This window comes from Hermetia illucens, chromosome 1 (assembly GCF_905115235.1).
Source record: "Hermetia illucens chromosome 1, iHerIll2.2.curated.20191125, whole genome shotgun sequence".
Taxonomy (NCBI): Eukaryota; Metazoa; Arthropoda; class Insecta; order Diptera; family Stratiomyidae; genus Hermetia; species Hermetia illucens.
This window is the reverse complement of record NC_051849.1, coordinates 142,292,483-142,311,834: the sequence shown is the minus strand read 5'-3', so window position 1 is coordinate 142,311,834 and position 19,352 is coordinate 142,292,483. Positions and strand designations below refer to the sequence as shown.

The 19,352-nt window shown below is 41.9% G+C and overlaps 1 protein-coding gene across 1 annotated transcript in view; it reads right to left on the bottom strand.

Moving 5' to 3' along the window:
- Positions 1 to 18,815, bottom strand: part of LOC119647674 (E3 ubiquitin-protein ligase MIB2) — a 78,385-nt gene extending 59,570 nt beyond the window's left edge. Inside the window, exon 1 of the mRNA XM_038048755.1 lies at positions 17,977 to 18,815. The gene's annotated coding sequence lies outside the window, so the exon portion shown is untranslated. The remainder of the gene's footprint in view (positions 1 to 17,976) is intronic.
- Positions 18,816 to 19,352: the final 537 nt, after the last annotated feature.

The following is a 19,352-nucleotide window of genomic DNA, read 5'->3' as shown; positions in this document are numbered from 1 at the left end:
ACCAGACCAATCTTCCCGACTACTCTTGCGACTGATGGCAAATATGCGTGAGACCTGTTAGTAGCCAGCAACGAACAGCATCAATTGTTGATGCTCCATCTACAGAAAATCTGATAGCTGCGGTTATTGGGGCACCCATTTCCCCCTTGGCCTACTACGGAGAAATTTGTTATGGTTATCTTCAATGTTTACTTTAACCTGATTCTCAGGCCAGATTTGCGATGGTGATATTCAGAGTTGATTTGCGCCCCAGAGAACCATGCCAACAAGATGGCGATCTAAGTCTTTATTGACCCCCATGTGTTCAGAGAGTCACCAAGGCAAATATGTACCCAATTTGGTTAAAATAGTCCTGTTTCCTGAAATTGCAGCAATATTTTGCCTGAACACAACACGATTATGGAACTACGAAATTCATTCATAAACTTCCGTTCCGAAGGCGTGGTTAGTACATTCTTTCGATTAAACCCACATTTGTTGATCACTTTTTGCTAAATTTGATATACTCGAAAATTGCTGATATTGGAAGACATAGAATCCACATGGCTAATAATACATCATTTAATTTTGAATTTAAGTGAAATCAGTATCATTTTCGAACCTAAATTTTTCCCCGGCGCCCGCATAATTTCAAAATCTTTCATACTTTATGATTACACCCATTTTCTGGCTCTCATGTTAATATAATCTACACCAAAGTCGATTTTTCGGCTCACTCTGTAGCTGTTAGTAACTCGAGTTTGAAATAAACGAACCAGAATACTCCAAGTGCGCTCTGATAAGTATTGGAAATGATGTTCGCTTCAGTGAAAATTGTTTTCACTCAATGATTATGCTCACCGACAATGAACTCTTCGTGATACCCCAAAGCATAGTATTTGATGTGAATCATTTTGTGGGGAATGCAACCAGATTAGACTTTCGGTAGATTGGTTCGACGATAATTGAAGTCATTTAGGCGTTGACTATTTTGATGAATTGGATTATGGAAATTCGGGCTAGATTCTACCAAGTGGGAAGAATTTTTTCTGAATTACGCCCGGATTTCCATTGAGCACCCATTTGGCCGAGTGATGAAACAAGGAACCCCAGAGCTCAGGAATGCATCAAGTAACATGATTATAATTCAGATGAGAATCTCGACCTTATTATCGAGGGCTTTCGCTATGACTGTTCAATGCCCCATTTTATAGGAAAAATCTCTAAATAAAACCACATAACTTGAAAGAATTCAACCCTCCGCCGACACGAAGGAACCAAAATAAACGGACAATTTGAAAGCATTACAAAAAAACCATTTCCGCTTGCGACAAGTTTTCAAGCATCCAACAGCATGAGAACTTCCAATTTCCGATGAAAATAAATAAAAAGTTCCCTCCTGGCACAACCCCACTGAAGTTTATTTTCCACGGAAATTTCTATCATCAGACGATAAACCAAAATGAAATATTCTACCGGAGGCGAGGCCCATATTCGCGTAGGCACACTCGTAATGCAAAGCTTTCCATTTTCCATCTTCATTTCCAGCATTTTCTAAACAATCGACTCGCAATATAGTCTCGGACTGAGGATGTCACGTATTCTGTTTTTTGCCATCATCCATTATGGAAAAATTCATCGAGTTCATCTGCATACTATGTAGATAAAATGTTTGACATACTCAACTACAATGTAAGTGAAGGAAAAGGTTAAGCCACTAACAAAATAGGGCCAGGGAAGGAACAGAACTTCAACGAAGAAGGAAAGTAAGCGCCAGCCATTAGCGACCCTGCACCAGCTTCCCTTGCGGGACGAACGGACTCGTTACATCAATGCAAATGCCATTCAAATCCCAGAACATTGCCTTAGGAATCCATTCGGAAAATTAATTCACAGATTCTACGGGCAAATGTTTGATCTGCCCATTTGTATGTGTAGCTGCTTCAAGAAATCAATAAATATGGAGCCTTGGGTTGTATGGTGCGGTACAAAAATAGAAGCAAATAGTAGAGGACTTTCAGGGAATTCTTTCTCAAAAATGACGCTAGGCTTATGTAGGCATAAAGCCATTTTATGATAGCGAAATCAGGAGCCGACAAGGAAAGACAATTCAACTCCCAGAAACATCCCCAGCCATTTATAAGTAGCTTCACATTTTTGGGTGCTGGATAAAAGTGAAAATTCATAGGAAAAATTCCACAGCTTCAATCTCTTTAAGAAATTCTTCCAATAAATGTTTTCGGCAAAGTGAGTGAGTAACGAGAGAGGAAGAGGTCTTTTAGGATGAATCAGTTCATTCAAATTAACTTCCTAGTATTCCTTTGGAAAACGCAAACTTTCAGCAAAGAACAAAAAAATCTACTTTAAAATGATAGTATACCTGCAGCTAAAATTGGACAGTCACAAAGCACTCTTTAAATGCTGATCCTTAGTCACCATTAATCATGCAATATCTGGTTACCTAATGCGCCAACTGAACAGAACAGTGGGAATATAAAACTCTGTAAACAGTTCATGCCACCAAAGACGGAAAAACTGGATTCCGAAGACAAAAGAGTCATATGATGAGCAAGGGAGAGCATTTATTTATTTAATTAAAAACAATACAGAGAAAGTAAATTGCTAGTTACATATTGTGCTCAAAGGGAGGAGCAAGTAAATGGTTTAACTTAAACTTACGCTACAAGAGAGCCCAGTCCAGCGGAGACGAAACAGAGATGTAGGAGGAAACGCTATTTTAATCATCGACTTTACAGTGGGGCACATAACCTTCAAATGGGGCATGGTCGGCGTCGTTCTTTGAAGTCCGAAATTTCTCCTGCAATGCATGATTCAGGCGAATGTTATTAAGGATCTCCGCTGTGAACCAAGTTGGGTAAGAACAAAGACAAATAGGAAAAGAAGCGACATAACAGGAGAGGAGATCGGAGAGGATATTATAAAAGGTGCCAAGAGGTTGATCACGCGTTGAATTTGATACTATTGATTGGCGTTAAGGTTGAGTTGAGTCTGTCAAATTTGGTTTTCCGGAAGTTCACAATAAACAATAAATGAAAAGAGAAGAATAGAGTGCAAGAGGTTGTTGGAAGGAATAGTATAGCTGGGATGATTAGGCTAGGCCGCAGAGGAAGAAAGGAAGGGAAGGAAATTTGACAGTAAGGATTTCAGACAACCCGTCAAACAATTCTCCGTACGGGTGGGAAGGACCTAGAACAGGATACACGCATAGAATATCCACAGGGCAGTATACTAAGACGAGGCAGACCCTGCCTAAGATGGAGCGATGGCGTAGGTCAGGATGCCAGACAGCTTTTAAAGATATCAAATTGGTGGGCCTCCGCGCGGGATGTCTGGAGTTCCTTATTAAGGCAGGCCTAGTCCGGATACCGGTTGTTGCGCCGTTGATGATGATGATGAATACACTACCACTTCTATTGTTTGATAATGTAGTGCACAAACTACTAATCTTGCTGAACGGAGCAAGTTGTCATGTACCCTGATATTATCAACACACTAATATCGACAAAATTCGCGCAAACGGATTCAAAGTTGAAGGATCGTGTGAAGTCAATATTTTCACGATAAACTACCACATGACCAATCTCTCCTACTTTTTTTTTGGTGAACAATTTTATTTGTCAAGTCAAGCCAAATAACTGGGAGTTATCTTTGATACGAAGTTAAATTGCAGCAAATATTTCGAACGTGTATTAAACAAGGCCAAGGACACTTTTCACCACAAAAGGGACCTTTGGTAAGACATAACGATTGAAATCATACTTAGTACACTTGATGAAGTTCTAGAATTTGTAAATTTGTGGACATTGATAATGAATCTAGTAACCAACCAGTATCGTCTACGGAAGCATCCCTACACGATGACGGTTGATCAGGTTCACCTAGTAAATTATCTATTTAGTCCAGCCATTAGGATTAGGATCTATAAGATATTCTCCGATATCTTGCTAGGCCGGATAGCCTCATAAGCTCAGAACATCATTGGCCCATACCAAAGAAGCTTCACTCCAGGCAAGTCAGCAACAGATCAGTTTTTCTCTCTACGGCAAGCGATGGAAAAACTGTTGGAATATGGACAACAGTTGCACCATCTATTCATCGACTTTAAAGCCGCCTGTGATAGCATGCCAGGGTAAAACTGTACATGGCCATGAGAGAATTCGGTATCCCGACGAAACTAATAAGATTGACTAGGCTGACCCTGACCAATGTGCGAAGCCAGATAAAAGCAGCAGGATCACTCTCAAGACCATTCGACATCAACAACGGTCTACAACAAGGAGATGCCCTATCATGCGTCCTCTTTAACCTGGCCCTCGAGAAAGTGATCTGTGATGCTGATGTAAATGCAAGAGGTACGATCCTCTCTAAGTCCACCCAACTGCTGGCCTTTGCTGACGATATCGACATCATTGGAAGAACCACCCGAGACGCACAAACTGACTTCATCCAGATCGAGCAGGCGGCACAAGATCTTGGGTTGCACACAATGAAGGCAAGACAAAATATATGGTGGCAACGTCAGCACCGAAGACGAACCAACCAACAATATCAAACTGCACTGGTCAAACAGGAAGAATAAGGATAGGAGAATACAACTTTGAGACCGTTGACAAATTCTCCTATCTAGGGTCGAAAATCACAACCGATAACAGCTACGATGATGAAATCCGCGCACGGTTGTTGTCAGCCAACACAGTCTATTTCAGCTTACAAAAACTGTTCCGCTCACCATAGCGTCAAAGCTCTTACTGTACAAGACTATGATCTTGCCAATCCTCATGTATTCCTCGGAAACTTGGGTTGTTAGCATGAAAAATTGCGAACTCTTGGCCGCGTTCCAGAGAAGAATCCTCCGAAGAATTTTTGGCCCCCTATATGAGGATGGACGATTCCGTAGCCTACACAATGACGAAATCTATGAGCGATACCGTGGCCGTCCGGTTGTGGATAAAATCCGGCTCAATAGGTTACGGGGGGCGGGTCACTTAATCCGTAAAAATGAGGATGATTCCACCCGGAAAGTCTATAAGGGCGATATCTATGGTAGAAAAAGAAGACGAGGCAGCCCCTGCCTAAGATGGAGCGATGACGTAGGCCAGGACGGCGGACAGCTTTTAGGGATATCGAATTGGTGGACCTCGGCGCAAACCGGGATGTCTGGAGTTCATTATTAAAGCAGGCCTAGACCGGATACCGGTTGTTGCGCCGTTGATGATGATGATGATGATTAGGAAGGGACTTTCCACGTTAACGAACTCTGGGAAAAGTTATAGCAAAGAGACTAATCACAGCACCTCATCTATTCATTCATCCAGAGAAATGAACAATTGTTATTGGTAGGACACTCTACCCAATATTCTAAATTCAAAAGGGTAGAAGCCATGAAACTGTGATGTTAATGGTCACGATATTTGTTGGAGAAATTTTAGTATCAACAACAGACTGTTGAACTATCTACTGAAGTCAGGAGAATAATTCAATTTGTATTTGGATATTATAGTAGCATCCCCTAGTATAGCGCATTTAGTCGGAACCTGGTATTTCTCAAACGATATCACGCTCTCAACTATAGTACTGTTACGTACGAAGTGCACTTCTCCCGCCGAAACATAAATGTTAACCTGTCCAAGCTTGTCCCTCAATCTCAAGACATGGCATGGAAAATTTTCAATCAAGTGGGCATTTAACTCATTCCATGGATGCAAATTTGGGGCAACAAATACCACCGCTCCACTAGTGATAAAAAGAATAGCTACCCTAGACTTGGATCTACATAGAGGAAATGTTTCCGACCGATCTACCTAACATCGTTTTTCATTGAAGGATTGGCAACTTTATCCATAGGAACTGCTTATATTTTCAAGTGCCCGTTTCATGGCAGACTACGGAGACAGTCCTCGTTGAGATTGTTATTACACTTGCGACAGTAATATTCCAGAACCATATCGCTCAAGGGACCTATAATTACATAATGTTCATCTCTCAAATGGCAAGACAGCAACGAACTGGTCTGCTTCTAAATAACTGGGTCATCTACAGACTAAAACGGAAGCAGGTCCTTATTATTGTTGAAATTAAACGCGAAGGTACGTTGAATCCTCACCATTAAAGAAACATGGACCCATTATAATATGCTAGGAACTAATGGATGTGTTTAAATAAAATGAATGCGAAGGGGACAGTCTAACCAGCTGAAAAAACCCCGGTTAAGATCTTCCTGAGTTCCTCTTTTTGGCAAAAAACAATACCAGGGGAGCAGTGAATAATTGGGCAACTAGCGGCAAAGAAAAAGGCGATCGTTCTTTACCTGTTTGGGACTAGTCAAAGGACCGCACTCAAAACCCAGTTATGGATCTGGACCAGCCCTGGGAAGAAAGAAAAAAATATACCTGGCGAAGATATTCAACGTTACATTAGCAACAAAAAAGGATGCGGTAAAACTGATTAGGTAGTACCATTCCAACTTATCCTGACAGCTAATCAACATTTCAAGAGTTACGCTGCATCAAGTCAAATGAAATCGGGGTGTTTAAAGTCCATCGATTGAACAAAACATTGGTGATATTGGTCCTATCAAGCATCACTGATAATGAGGCTGACAGATTGGTTCGACAAGCATCAGACCCCAGAAACATCTTACCCCAGAGTCACCATCTCAAATTAAAGTAAGCATTGCTAAGCTTATCCTCAAGGGAGAAGCCGCAAGGATCCAAGGAGCTAAACGATGAAACTTAAAAATTGCGAACGCACACGAGGCTGCTTGAGCAGCATTTTTATTATCTCTTACGGAATGGAGCATGGTGTTTTGCTTTTTTTAAAAAGCAATTTTGAAAGAAAATTGGAGTAAATAAAGAAACCGGATAATCGTTATGACACAGAGAAGATCCAATTGAAATTTATTCAAAGAGGTTTGTATATTTAAGATGATAGGAAGCTAAAAAAAATTGTATACAACTGGACGACACTATTGCCAAGCTTTACCGAGTGATCAAACGAAACATATGACGTGTGAGCATTTTTGCGAAACAAAGAGAAGAGAAAAAACGACTTGCGGGTCTGAAATCTTGAAGGTGCAAAAGTTGACCGAGTATTTGAAAAGGACAAGAAACAAAGCAAGAATTAACCAATAACACAACAGGACGTTTACCAAGTCAAACTTCTTCAAATTATATTCATATATGTGCATATCATATGTCTAATCAACAGGCAAGAAGCATTCTCATGTTACACACTATAATCCAAGAGATTCTCCCCATCTCCAAATTCAAATTTGCTCTAGTGTCGCAACTACGACAAGGCCGTTCGCGACTTCGCTAGAAGGCGAAATGTCGAAGAAAACTTAATCAATACACGTTTAAGTGGAAGAAAATGAAAGGAACTGTCGCGCAAAACCCACATTGGAGGAAGCGAAACGAATGAACGACAAGCGTAAAATTAAAGCATAAGAGCCTCTCTCACGTTGTGTCGCCTCAATTCGATTCTTTACCATGAAAACATAAAGAGCCCGTGACGTGTACTTTCCGCGCTTCGTTTGTGCACTTCCTTTACCGCCCCTTTGATGTGACTTCCGCATTTAGAGGACTTCGTGAACGTTTATTGACATCCTTTCTCCTTGCTCTTCAGGATGGCCATTGAACTTGTTGGAAAATGTATTGGCTGAGTGTGAAGGATATCGCATTGTAAGGAAGTTGTGTGGAAAGTGTGAAAATGAATTTCCGACATTGATAAGGTGAGGGTTGAAGGATATTTTTGAATTGTGAATACAAGGCAGGATATGTCGGTCAGCCCTAGTTTTTAATTGTGGAAATAACCTACTCAACTAAAGATAACTGTAGACATTCATATCAGACGAACAATTTCTAAATTATATTTTAGTTATTCTCAGTTTATGTGAGTTTCCCAGGGGGAATGTTCTAACGCACATATTCAGAACTGGGAAAAATTGGGTAGATTTTGCGTCTTTCAGTAATGGAGCATTGCTTAGCACGGAAGTGGAATCCACATGCGATGATCTTGTGGTCGAGAAGCTTCAATCATAACAGTGTAGTTTAACTGATGAAATCCGCTAATAAAAGAAACAGCCTACACTCTGCGATCTTTCGACCTGGGCGTTCTAACTTGATAATGGACAAGTCGGGAAGCACAATTATATTCGGTGAAAAAAAAATGTTACACCCGCCTTTTGCATGTCCCCCTTAAACTCAAACTCAGCATAGAAAGATGTAATATACCCCACGCGTGGGCGTTCACAGTTCCCATCTTCTCACCGGATTCCATGTCAATGGGTATAGCCGTTTCTGAGAAAAGTGCGTGTGACAGGCAGACAAACATTGAACCGATTTTAATAGAGTTTGTCTTACCAACAAACCCTTAAAAATGAAGTTCGGGCGCTTCCAAATACAAACCAATTGTTTAGTAGTTCAGAAAATTGAAATCTCACCTCCCGACCAGTTCATCAGCAAGCATCATACATTAGGAAGACTACAGCCCACATAAGACAATACCTCCTGTCAAGCATTACAGAATGTAATATCTTTAAAAAATCGCAAAATTCCCCAGCTTTACTGCTGGCATTCAAAAAACGTTTACAATAACGAAAGCTCTTTAGACAGGGATGGTTACTTTTCTTAAAACTAAACTTTGCACCGCAGTACCCACGGTTGTCGATTTATAGCATAGATCATCTAGTTTGTCAATACATTGAAGCTACTCAGCAACAAGCAAGCGGGAATACTGGGATTTTAGGTGCAGCAGATCCATAACAGAAGCGACAGCACTTCTCGAAATAATCCGGTAATTCCGTACGTTTCTGATTTTCATTCTTCCATTCATCCAGTTCCATCGAACGTCAAGGTATTTCTCTACGTTGCACTAGTTGTCATAATTGGTGTACCTTTAGCTTTATGCTTAACAAGCTTGTGTACTTGCTGACACAATAAGTTAAAACTGCCTCCCAGTGTAGAGCGAGAGGAAGTCTCCACTTGAAAGAGGAATCCCTCGAGGGAAGTAGCGCCGTGCTAACCTGAGATTTTCACATTCCATCGTGAATATGCATTGGCCTGCAGCACATTTCTGGGACTAGCTGACATTTCTACGGTGGAGGTAAATAATGTAGGCACACCTCTCGTCATTTGCGATGGACAGACACGGACAGACACGGACAAAACACTGTTTCTTTCTTCAATTACCAGTTTTCTTGGCCAGTGTAGCATAGTTGAGATGAAAACCTTGACATAACTATCAAAATTAATAAAATATTTTTTTTTTCGAATTTAGATAAAATCTTTTTGATTATTGCAAAGATTTCCAGCTTCGACCACATACCGTAGAAAATCTGAATAATAAACTTTCCGTGATACTCGTTCATTTTAGAATAAACAACAACCACTCAACTGTCGCCATAATTCAATTAAACATCAATTAACCTTCCCGTTCGCTCTGAATTGTATGGCTATCTTCACGCATACTAACCCACACAAGTAGGTTACTGCAGTGCCTCCACCCTCATATTTCGCTTAGATAGTATCGCACTTCGAGAGTTTCTACGGTAATTATTTAATTTGCGTATCAATTTACTTTCGCGCCGATGTGAACTTCGTTTTATCATCGACTGACATGCACCAGAATTTTCTCGGCACCGGCTGTTGCCGCTTCTTCTAATTTATTTTTAGATGGAATCTAACTCACAATGAAATGGAAAAGTTGGAAAACATGTCTTGGGGGCGCAGTTTGTAAACCAACGGTTCTCAGAAGAAAGGTGAACCATAAATTTCGTAAACAAATAAATAATACGTGGCGCCCGGAATTCTTTGAATAGAAGCAAAATATTTTCGCGATTCTGACAGGTTCAGTTTTACGCATTCATCGAAACTTCGTCAATGGAACAGTTTAGGGGGTATTTTCATTGTTAGGAATGGGGAGAGGTCTATAAAATAGAGTGGACGTCAGCAGTAGACTGAACTTTCGAGAAAGAAAGTTCCCACTTGACAAGCAGAAAATCAAGGAAACCTAAATATGGCTGGATAATTGGCAATGCTAACAATAGCAATAGCTGGATTGGATTTATTTACGTTTATTCTTTTCATAAGTCGATAATATAATAATAGAAATATGATGACGATGAGGTGATGGCACCGTGAACCACTTCGAACCTTAGTTCCTTGAATAGATTTCCAGCTATCTTGCTTTAGGGACCGGGTCCTCCGATTTGAAAATCTTAGAAACAATTTGCTGCCTGTGTCAATTTAGACTTTCTACATTTTCCCTGTAGTTGATCTCCTCCACTCTACGTTTAACGAGGCATTTCGGGATTCGATCTCTGTGATTTCGCTCTATATAAATGACCTATAAGAACAAATCGATGAATACGTTGACACTAAACGTCAGCAAATGCCACTCGATAAGTTGCTGGCTCAAATCCTCCCCACTACCCTTTCTCTACTTTTTTGATGGACGGCTGTGTATGTGTGTATGGTGGGGGAGAAGCTACAGCTTCTGAGCACTCAGGCCGTGTTGGCCCATTGTACTCGTACTAAGGCTAAGGCTGATGGACGGCTACTGTGATCTCTGAACTCCTTTCAAGATCTAGGTGTAACTTTCATCGACAAGCTTTGTTTCAAGTCCCAATTCTCTCGATCCCGTTACCTCATTCGGTCTTGGTTGCTTTTGTTCGTCTTTGTGCTGTCTCGGTGCTGTAGATTTATCACCCTCACAGCATTAAGCTTCCGTTTCATTTACAAATATTAAAAAATAGCAACAATAAAGAAAAAAGGCTGTATGAATACCCTGTACTCCACAAAGAAATGAACAGGAAACATCTAATTTCGGAACCTTCGCGCTACAGTAACGGACACTACCTTGATGAACGAATCTGGGATTTTTCGTTTATGAAACTTAACAGGAATATTCATACCCGCCCTAAATCTACTCCAGTCCTTTTGGCAACGATGAGGAATGTAGCGGGGAATTAAAGTTAGATTAATGATGACAAAGACCGCGAAGTGCTGCCTTAAGTCATGGAAGCCGCTTCCAGAGCAGAGTCTAATTACGGAATTTCAGCCTTGGATGAAAAGGAGACTTGACACAAAAAGGGCTATACTCTATGAGTAATCAGCTGCTTAGAACCGAATTCATAAATATGACAGACACACTTTCTCTTACAAATTTATACACATATGTGCTGTCGCACAGCGGCCTTCCCCTCTCCAGGACATAATACAAGCGAATTTATTAAGAAACGCAGGGATATGCACAAGAATATAAAGACCATAATACGAGACATCAAGTTCGAATACGGTGAGGCCCAAATGTCGTCGTCATCATCAACGGCGCAGCGTATCCGGTCTAGACCTGCCTTAGTAAGGAACTTCAGACACCCCGGTTTTGCGCCAAGGTCCACCAATTCCATATCCTTAAAAGCTGTCTGGTTTCCTGACCTACGCCATCGCTCCATCTCAGGCAGGGTCTGCCTGGTTTTCTTTCTCTCCCATAAATATTGCCCTTATAGACTTTCCGGGCTGCATCATATTCATCTATACGAATTAGAAGACCCGCCCACCGCAACCTGTTGTGCCGAACTTTATCCACAACCAAACGGTCATGGTGTCGCTCATAGATTTCGTCGTTATGTAGGCTACGGAATCGTAGGGGACCAAAAATTCTTCGGAGGATTCTTCTCTCGAACGCGGCCAAGAGTTCGTAATTCTTCCTGCTAAGACCCCAGGTCCACGAGGAATGTATAAGGACTGGCCAGATCATAGTTTTGTACAGTAAGAACTTTGACCCTATGGTGAGTCGTTTCGAGCGAAACAGTTTTTATTAGCTGAAATAAACTCCGTTCGTAGCCAACAACCATGCGCGAATTTCGTCGTCGGTTGTGATTTTCGATCCTAGATAGGAGAAATTTTCAACGGTCTCAAAGTAGCAGCCTCCTATCTTTATAGTTTTCGTTTGACCAGTGCGATTCGATGTTATGTCATTTACAGCATCAATGAGTAGTTCTGGACCTATTCTCGGGGACCTCCAAAAACATTTTTATTCCACAACGAACCGCAAGCGCCTTACATCGGACCCACACAGTGAAAAAACTTTGGGAATCTTCTAAAATCGTCTGACAACTCTCTAAGGAATTTTATATTATTGGAATTCCCCTAAATTACCGTACATGATCGTTAGTCGGGTGAATAGGTGCTGTAATCGCGTCAATCCAATTGAATAAGGGCCCTGAAGTGTGTTGGAGCACTTCATTCAAAACCGTCACGGCAGAATCCTGCAGTTACAAATATTGCTTAACATTTTTTGTAAGGAGTTCAGGTATCTAACTGATAGGCAAATTGTGAAAGCTATATATGCTATAAAAAGCAGCTTCGGCTGATCACCTCATAGAGTTGCAATGCAAGAATCAGTAGAAATGTAGATAATTCGATTGGACTTAGAAAATGATAATGGAAATGATGAAAGTATATTGACAAGGATTGAATATTAAAGACGCGCGAGAGCTTCTTCTTTTTCTTTAGCCTTTGTCTCGTTCACAAGCGAGGTCGGCTAGTCAAGATCGGTTGCGCCATTTTGTTGTTATTTGCCTGAACTGAATGCAATCTCGAGACTTTCGCCATTCAGCGTATCAAACTACCGTTGTTTCCCATCAACTTTGATAATCATACCAATACCAGCAAGTGAATTCCGCTTGGCGCGAAATACGTGACCATACCATCGAAGAGGGCAACAGGGCGGACGACACTACGGCAAATTTTAGATTTGAGACGTTCGTTGATATGTCGATCACAAGGAGCACCTGTTGTGAAACGTCACTTAATTCAAGTTGCGCAAATACGTGAAGCAATTTCATGACGCAGTTCTCTATTGACTGAAAGCATTGGCCCGAGATATTTAAATCGTTCGGTTCTGGGCAGGTCACTGTAAATAACAGTGATAGTGCCTATTTAATGGGGATTGGTCGACAACCATTCTTTTTTATGCAGATTCAATCTGAGAGTTGCTCGAAATAATTTTTGCTATAAGATGCTAGGAAAACATCAAATTAATAAAGGAAAATATTTTCAATTTAATCTCTTTGCTTTTCTGGTCCATGGATTGCTCTTCCAGCTTCGGCCACAATGTGAATGCGGTTTTCAAGTTGAATATAATTCGCACCAATGTTACCAGAGGTGAGGCAGTGCCTGATGAATCGCCTCGGCGTTGGATGAAACCCTACATGAATACAGATGGCTGTATTTCATTATACAATTTTTGAAATGATGGGAATCCAAGTTAATCAGCATAAATAAGCATGGTCAACTAACGCCAGCATCTGTAGAAAAAATTCTTTCTACATTTGATCGGGTCCAATCTACTCTTCGGAAAAGGCTGGGCAGTGAAAAAGTGGGAAAATTGGTATTCTTTTTCAAATATTTTAGTAAAAATTTATTATTGTTTGATTTTCTTACTCATTTGTAGTTTGCTTGGTATAGCAAAGACATAAAAAGAGAGATATCACACAGTGTAGCAATTATAGAGGTATCACGTTGCTGAGTACCATCTATAAGATATTCTCCGCTATTCAAGCTATCCGGATAGCTCCATACGCCCAGAACATCATCGGCCCATACCAAAGAGGCTTCACTCCAGGCAAATCAGCAACAAATAAAATTTTCTCTTTTCTCTCTTTTTTTTTCACGATAGAATAACTATTGGAATATGGTCATCTTTTCTTCGATCTTAAGACCGCCTATAATAGCAGAGCCCCACGGCCATAAGAGAATTTTTATAAGACTGATTAGGCTGACCCTGACCAATGTGCGAGACCGAATAAAAACAGCAGGACCGCTCTCGAGACCATTCAACATCAACAACGGTCTAAGACAAGGGGATGCAAGACATAAAGGCAAATGTCAAGCATGATGGCTGGAATCGATTAAGATGGGGCTTCGAAGCGACCAGAGTGAGTCATTTAATATGTTAGGCATAAAGCAACCGTTTGTCTTCTGTCAGGACAATGACCCCAGGTACATTTCATTCTCGGCATAAGAAGACTGCCTTGGTAAGGAACTCCAGACACCCCGGTCTTGCTCCGAGGTTCACCTATTCGGTATCCCTAAAAGTTGCCTGGCGCCCTGATCTACGCCATCGCTTCATCTCAGGCAGAGTCTGCCTCGTCTTCTTTTCTACTACAGATATTGCCCTTATAAACTTTCCGGGCTGGATCATCCTCATCCATACGGACGATCTCAAAGAATGTGTTTCCTAGTGAACATAACCTGGCTCTAGCTAGAGCTGGGCAATCGCAAAGAAAGTGCTTGAGAGTTTCTTCCTCCTCTTCGTAGCTTCGACAAGGCGAGAATGCAGAATCAGGCAACATGGTTCTCTAAAGGCCAGTGCTTCGTACAGACTGTCGTAATCCTGTACACATTTGCCCCACAAGCTCTTGCGATCAGGTTTTGTTACAAACGGTGAGTGTTCGTCATCTCAAATCAATGGCTACTAAGTAGAGCGAATAGATTCCATTCCTGACGCCAGTGGGACACAATTTGTGCCCATGAACTACCAAAACCAAAGCCTCGCCTAGCCAATCCGCTCATTCCCCTCTATGTTCCCATGAGCCAGACCTTGCAACACACTCTAGTTGCAAAATCCATAGCAAAATTCCAAGTAAAACTCGGCTTAAAGTTGGCCTTGTCCGTTGGGAACACCTAGAGTTCTCGAGGTGCATTCGCCTAGGTTATTACTATGGTCATAATGCTTCACTATCCAACACCCGGGCTCACGTGGTCTGAAAGTACTGCACGCTGTAGCGAATTGAATGTGCTGCGCAGGACTTCAGATCACTTGTTTTTTTAATCCTATTAAGCTTCTTTCTATTGTACTTCTTGTTCAGCATCTGCCACCACACAATAGAGCCGTACGTTATGATTGGACTATACGGGCAACTATGAAACCTCTCTACCCACAATACTTTGCGTATGTTCTAGGAGTGAACATGTCTGAACGTAACTGTCGCATTCCTTCGAAGTCGCAGCATTCTCTGTGAAATACGAATGACAGTGTGTTGTTTTCGCCAGCTTCGAACTGCATTTACTAAAACCGCTACTTTGTTTTTACAATTTTACAGAAATTTCACGAAGCGATCACAGACGGTGTAATGTTACCATTTCAATCGGTATACTAATTACCAGCACCTATTGAGTACTGAAGGAAGGAAAATAAATACTAAGGTACCGTTGAACTTCAAATAACAACTGGGTCAGGGCGCTGAACTGTGTTGAAGCACTTTACTCAAAACCATACCGATACAATACAGTACCATGTAGAAGGTAATGTTATCAGCATTGCGCTTGCCCGAGATTATTACCCTGACTTGAGTCAGCTATCACTGACAACTGAGTCGACTGGTATTCAACATCCCGTTACGATAGCAAATTCCTCTGCCACCAGTAAGCTTTAAACCGTGACCTTCTTCTATGAGAGACCAGCGCTGTTACCACTTAAACTTCAAATGGAACTAAATTTGTTGTGTTTGGTAACAAAAGCCCAAACCTGCTCGAAACTGATGGGAGGGCTCAGTGAACCACACCACACAAGCTACATAATTCTAGATATCTGAAACTGGAACCCCCATTACTCGTCCAAGTGTCCTAACAATAGACATTGCACAGTTGTTAATGGCTTCCCACATGCCAGTGGGAATCAAAGGCATAACTTCCTTAAATATTCATTTCGCATTAATGGTAATGGATCTTTACGGAATCAGTAAGCGAATGATCCTTCAAAATTCCTCAATCGAAACTTGGTACAAGCAAACACGCGCAACGTCTTTGGCGATTTATGTTTGCTCTCCTAGGAAGTGAGCAGGAATTAAGTAAATGCAACCAAGATCAATTTTTCGGATTTATGCGTTCCCTGCTGGGATAAGATGAAGAAACTCACAAGACAACCATCCATCGACACACTGACACACCAATTGTCTACCACGTCCCTACCCAAAAGGTCTTGCTGAGAGATTCCGTGCCCCTTAGCCGCTTAAGTTCCTCCTGTGTTTAGACTTCTTGATTAAGCTGTATTCATACTTACCAGTGCGTAGCGTGTCCGACAGAAAAGTATCCTTTCTTATATTTACTGTGTGAGTATTCATATTTGCAAGCAGACATAGGCAATAGCAATAGCAGGAATGGATATTGTTGCCGTGCGATGAATATTCATCCGTCGTGTCTGCGGAGGGCTGTACTTTTCTATTCGACCAGTGCCTATTTGTGGCAGTAATGCAAATTGTTCTCAATTAAATTTGCTGTGTTTAGTTTTCACATTGAAAGTGGACAATGAGGCATTGATTTAATTGAAGATTGGTATAAGATTTTCACACGACGCCTCTGCAATTACTTTTGTATTAACCCTTTGGCCTATATGTCTGCTGGGTGTAGTCGTATACGTTACCTGGTTGGAAGCATGAATACTTTGGTCCGCGTTACGACTGACACACTAGACACGTGCTGAACACGATACGGTTACTGCTTTTATATATATATATAGTCGCAAAGTGATTAAATGAAAGAACACTTTTGTATCTGACATGCTACGTGCTGGTAAGTATGAGTAGGGTTTTACTCGTTACTCATTTTAAGTCGTTGGGGTTAGAAAATCCCGGTATGAATGATGTAGCGACATGGGTGTCCCCCATTTTCCTTCTCAATTTCCGGTTCATCGATTCATTGATTCCCATTGGGTGAAGGGACGACATAGGCACCGGAGCACAGAAATATCCAAGAGCAGAAAGTCAATTTGTGGAACGGTTACTTTTGTAAAATACTTTTTAGGGATCGAGTGGCCAGTCTTCAGCCTCTCCGAAGAGTCTCCTCACCATTTCAAGCAAAAACTTCAATTCGGATTTTGGTGCTTTTGTTGTTAATGCCCTTCCATAAATCACAGATAAAACAAAAGAATAAAAGATCACTGAACAACTACGGGAGGATCCTAACTCTGTCAAAACTTAACGGCCGAAAGGCTGAAAAGGAAAACGCCCACCTTAAGCAGTGATACCACATGCACATCTAACAGTCATATCAGCGGAATCGAGGCCTGTCTGGAAGATAGAACTGCAACCAGCAGCCGGTTGGAAGAAAGCGTAACTGCACTCCAAGTTCAAGGAACTATCCCCGGACTGCCAGCACTCCCATGTTACCAATTGGATCCGTGCGATCGGGCATTGGTCACCGTCCCACTTTACTCATTCTTCGTTATCCTTGGGTTTTATCCTGAAGTCATCTTAGTTTTGGCTTGAAACTATTCGACGTTCTGTTGTACTTTTAGTTAATCTTCAAACGATGTAAACGTAATTTCATACTTGGGAATCACGGAATTCATCCCTTCAAACGGAGTAAGGAACTGCCTAGCATTTCAAAGCGAATCCGGCAAAATTAGCCGAGCCATAACACAATAACCAATTTAGTCACAATCACAAAACTTTCGAACAGTTGTGTCGTTTGCTGCGGTCGCTGCCCCGCATAAAAACTATCGTTTGCAAATCGCAGGTGAACGAAAGGTGAAAGAACAGCGGAAGTGGTGTGCGGCCAACCGTTGCAAAAGGCAGTAAAGCATTTCACCGCGCGGAGCGATATCTGCTCATGTGGCACTCGGATTCGAGGGGACACCGGTGCACCTCGGGACGCATTCCATGGGAGCGGGATCGGCGAGTGCCATTCGCTCGCTGCTCCAGAATCGAATGATTCCGTCAAACCAGTTGACCCAACATTTCCTTCTGTGGCAGCTCGAATTTCCCTCAAACGATGAACGAACAAATGCAACCGCCGCCCACTCGCCAGTAATCAAAATAAAGCGCTGGGACGGGATCGGCCTGCAAGCCGCACACTTTCGGGCCATGCACTGAGACGTCACGAGGTCGCACGCGACTTCCGGCCGGGGTTGCGTCAGCGGGTCGCCGGAAGAAACCCAATCTGGACGGAATTCTCAAAAAACGTGTCAACTTACTTCAAGAAATTGTCGCCGTCGAAGGCTAGCGTTCCAGCAGGAGGCGCGGGGTGGGAATCCCCAGCTTTGCGTCTGTCAGGCGACCGACAGTGAGTCAGCGAGCGACGTTGACGTCTCGCGAGGAGCTCGGCAAGCGGACGCTGGGCGCCCTTGCACTGACGTCTGGGGTTCTTTCCCTGGCAGGAACCCTTCTTTTCGCGATTTCTTCAATGACGTCTTCTGCAGCAAGTGGTTCTCTCCTCGCGCCTTGCACTTACTTTGCCACTTCACTGGTACCCGACAAACTTGCGGCCTTGCTCACTCCATTCACGGCTCCGAATTTGGAATCCATCGACGGCCGCACTTTGCATTGACGAACACACACACGCACGCACTGTGAAATTTTCTTGGCACTTCTCTGCAGATCACAACCGACGAGCGGAAACTCCTTGGTCACTCGCGGAATCACTCGCCCCAACGACACGGAAAATGCGAGCAATTGGCACAGGACTCACGACAGCCGACTGGACATATCAAAGCAAACTCCTACCAACGCGTCCCCAGCGAATTATCAGGAATTTTCTCCAGATTTTGACAACCGTCCAGCGACACACGAACAAGACGAACGTCCGTCTTTTGCAAACAATTACAAATGGCTGACAGCCTGGGCCAGTGTGGTGAGTATGTCGGATGTGTCGTAGGTGAAAAGTCCGCGTCGAGGGCCATCTAACGGATGCTAGAAATTTACATTAACCAGTGTTGAAATCTGTTTTTCCCTTGGTTCGGACCGTGGCTAACTATTTCAAAATGGAAAATAGTAAATAAAGTATATACCTTTTGTAACGACCTCGAAGGCATCGGTTATAACCGTATGCATATACCAGATGAATACTCCAAAAATACTTTTTATTTATGATAGAAAACAACAAAAATTATACATTCTACGTAATTTACTCAACAACATGGCTCAGATGATTTTAGTTCCGTTTTTACAAAAAAAAATCGTCATTTTAGTTTGTTTTTGAGATTTCCTGTTTTTCTGTGTCTTCCAATTACTTTTTCCAAATGTAATAAAGCAAAATCTGTTTTATCTTCTTTCAAACTTTCAATAAATATAAAAAAAAATAATCGCTGAAAATGCACCCTTCAAGGGGATCGATCATCCCGTGTGTCGGATTCGCGGAATCGAACTTTTTTACACCAATTGTATTTAGATATAGTCTAGAATATACGGGCTAAGTGATTTTTTGATATTCGGAGTCGTTCGGAAATTATAGTGTTAAACACGTGATAAGTCACATGCCAGATTTATGTCGATCGCCGTAATTACGCTCGTATTTATCGGTCCAAATGACGTTCGAATAACTTCCCTAAAAGGACAAGAATTCAAGCCAAGG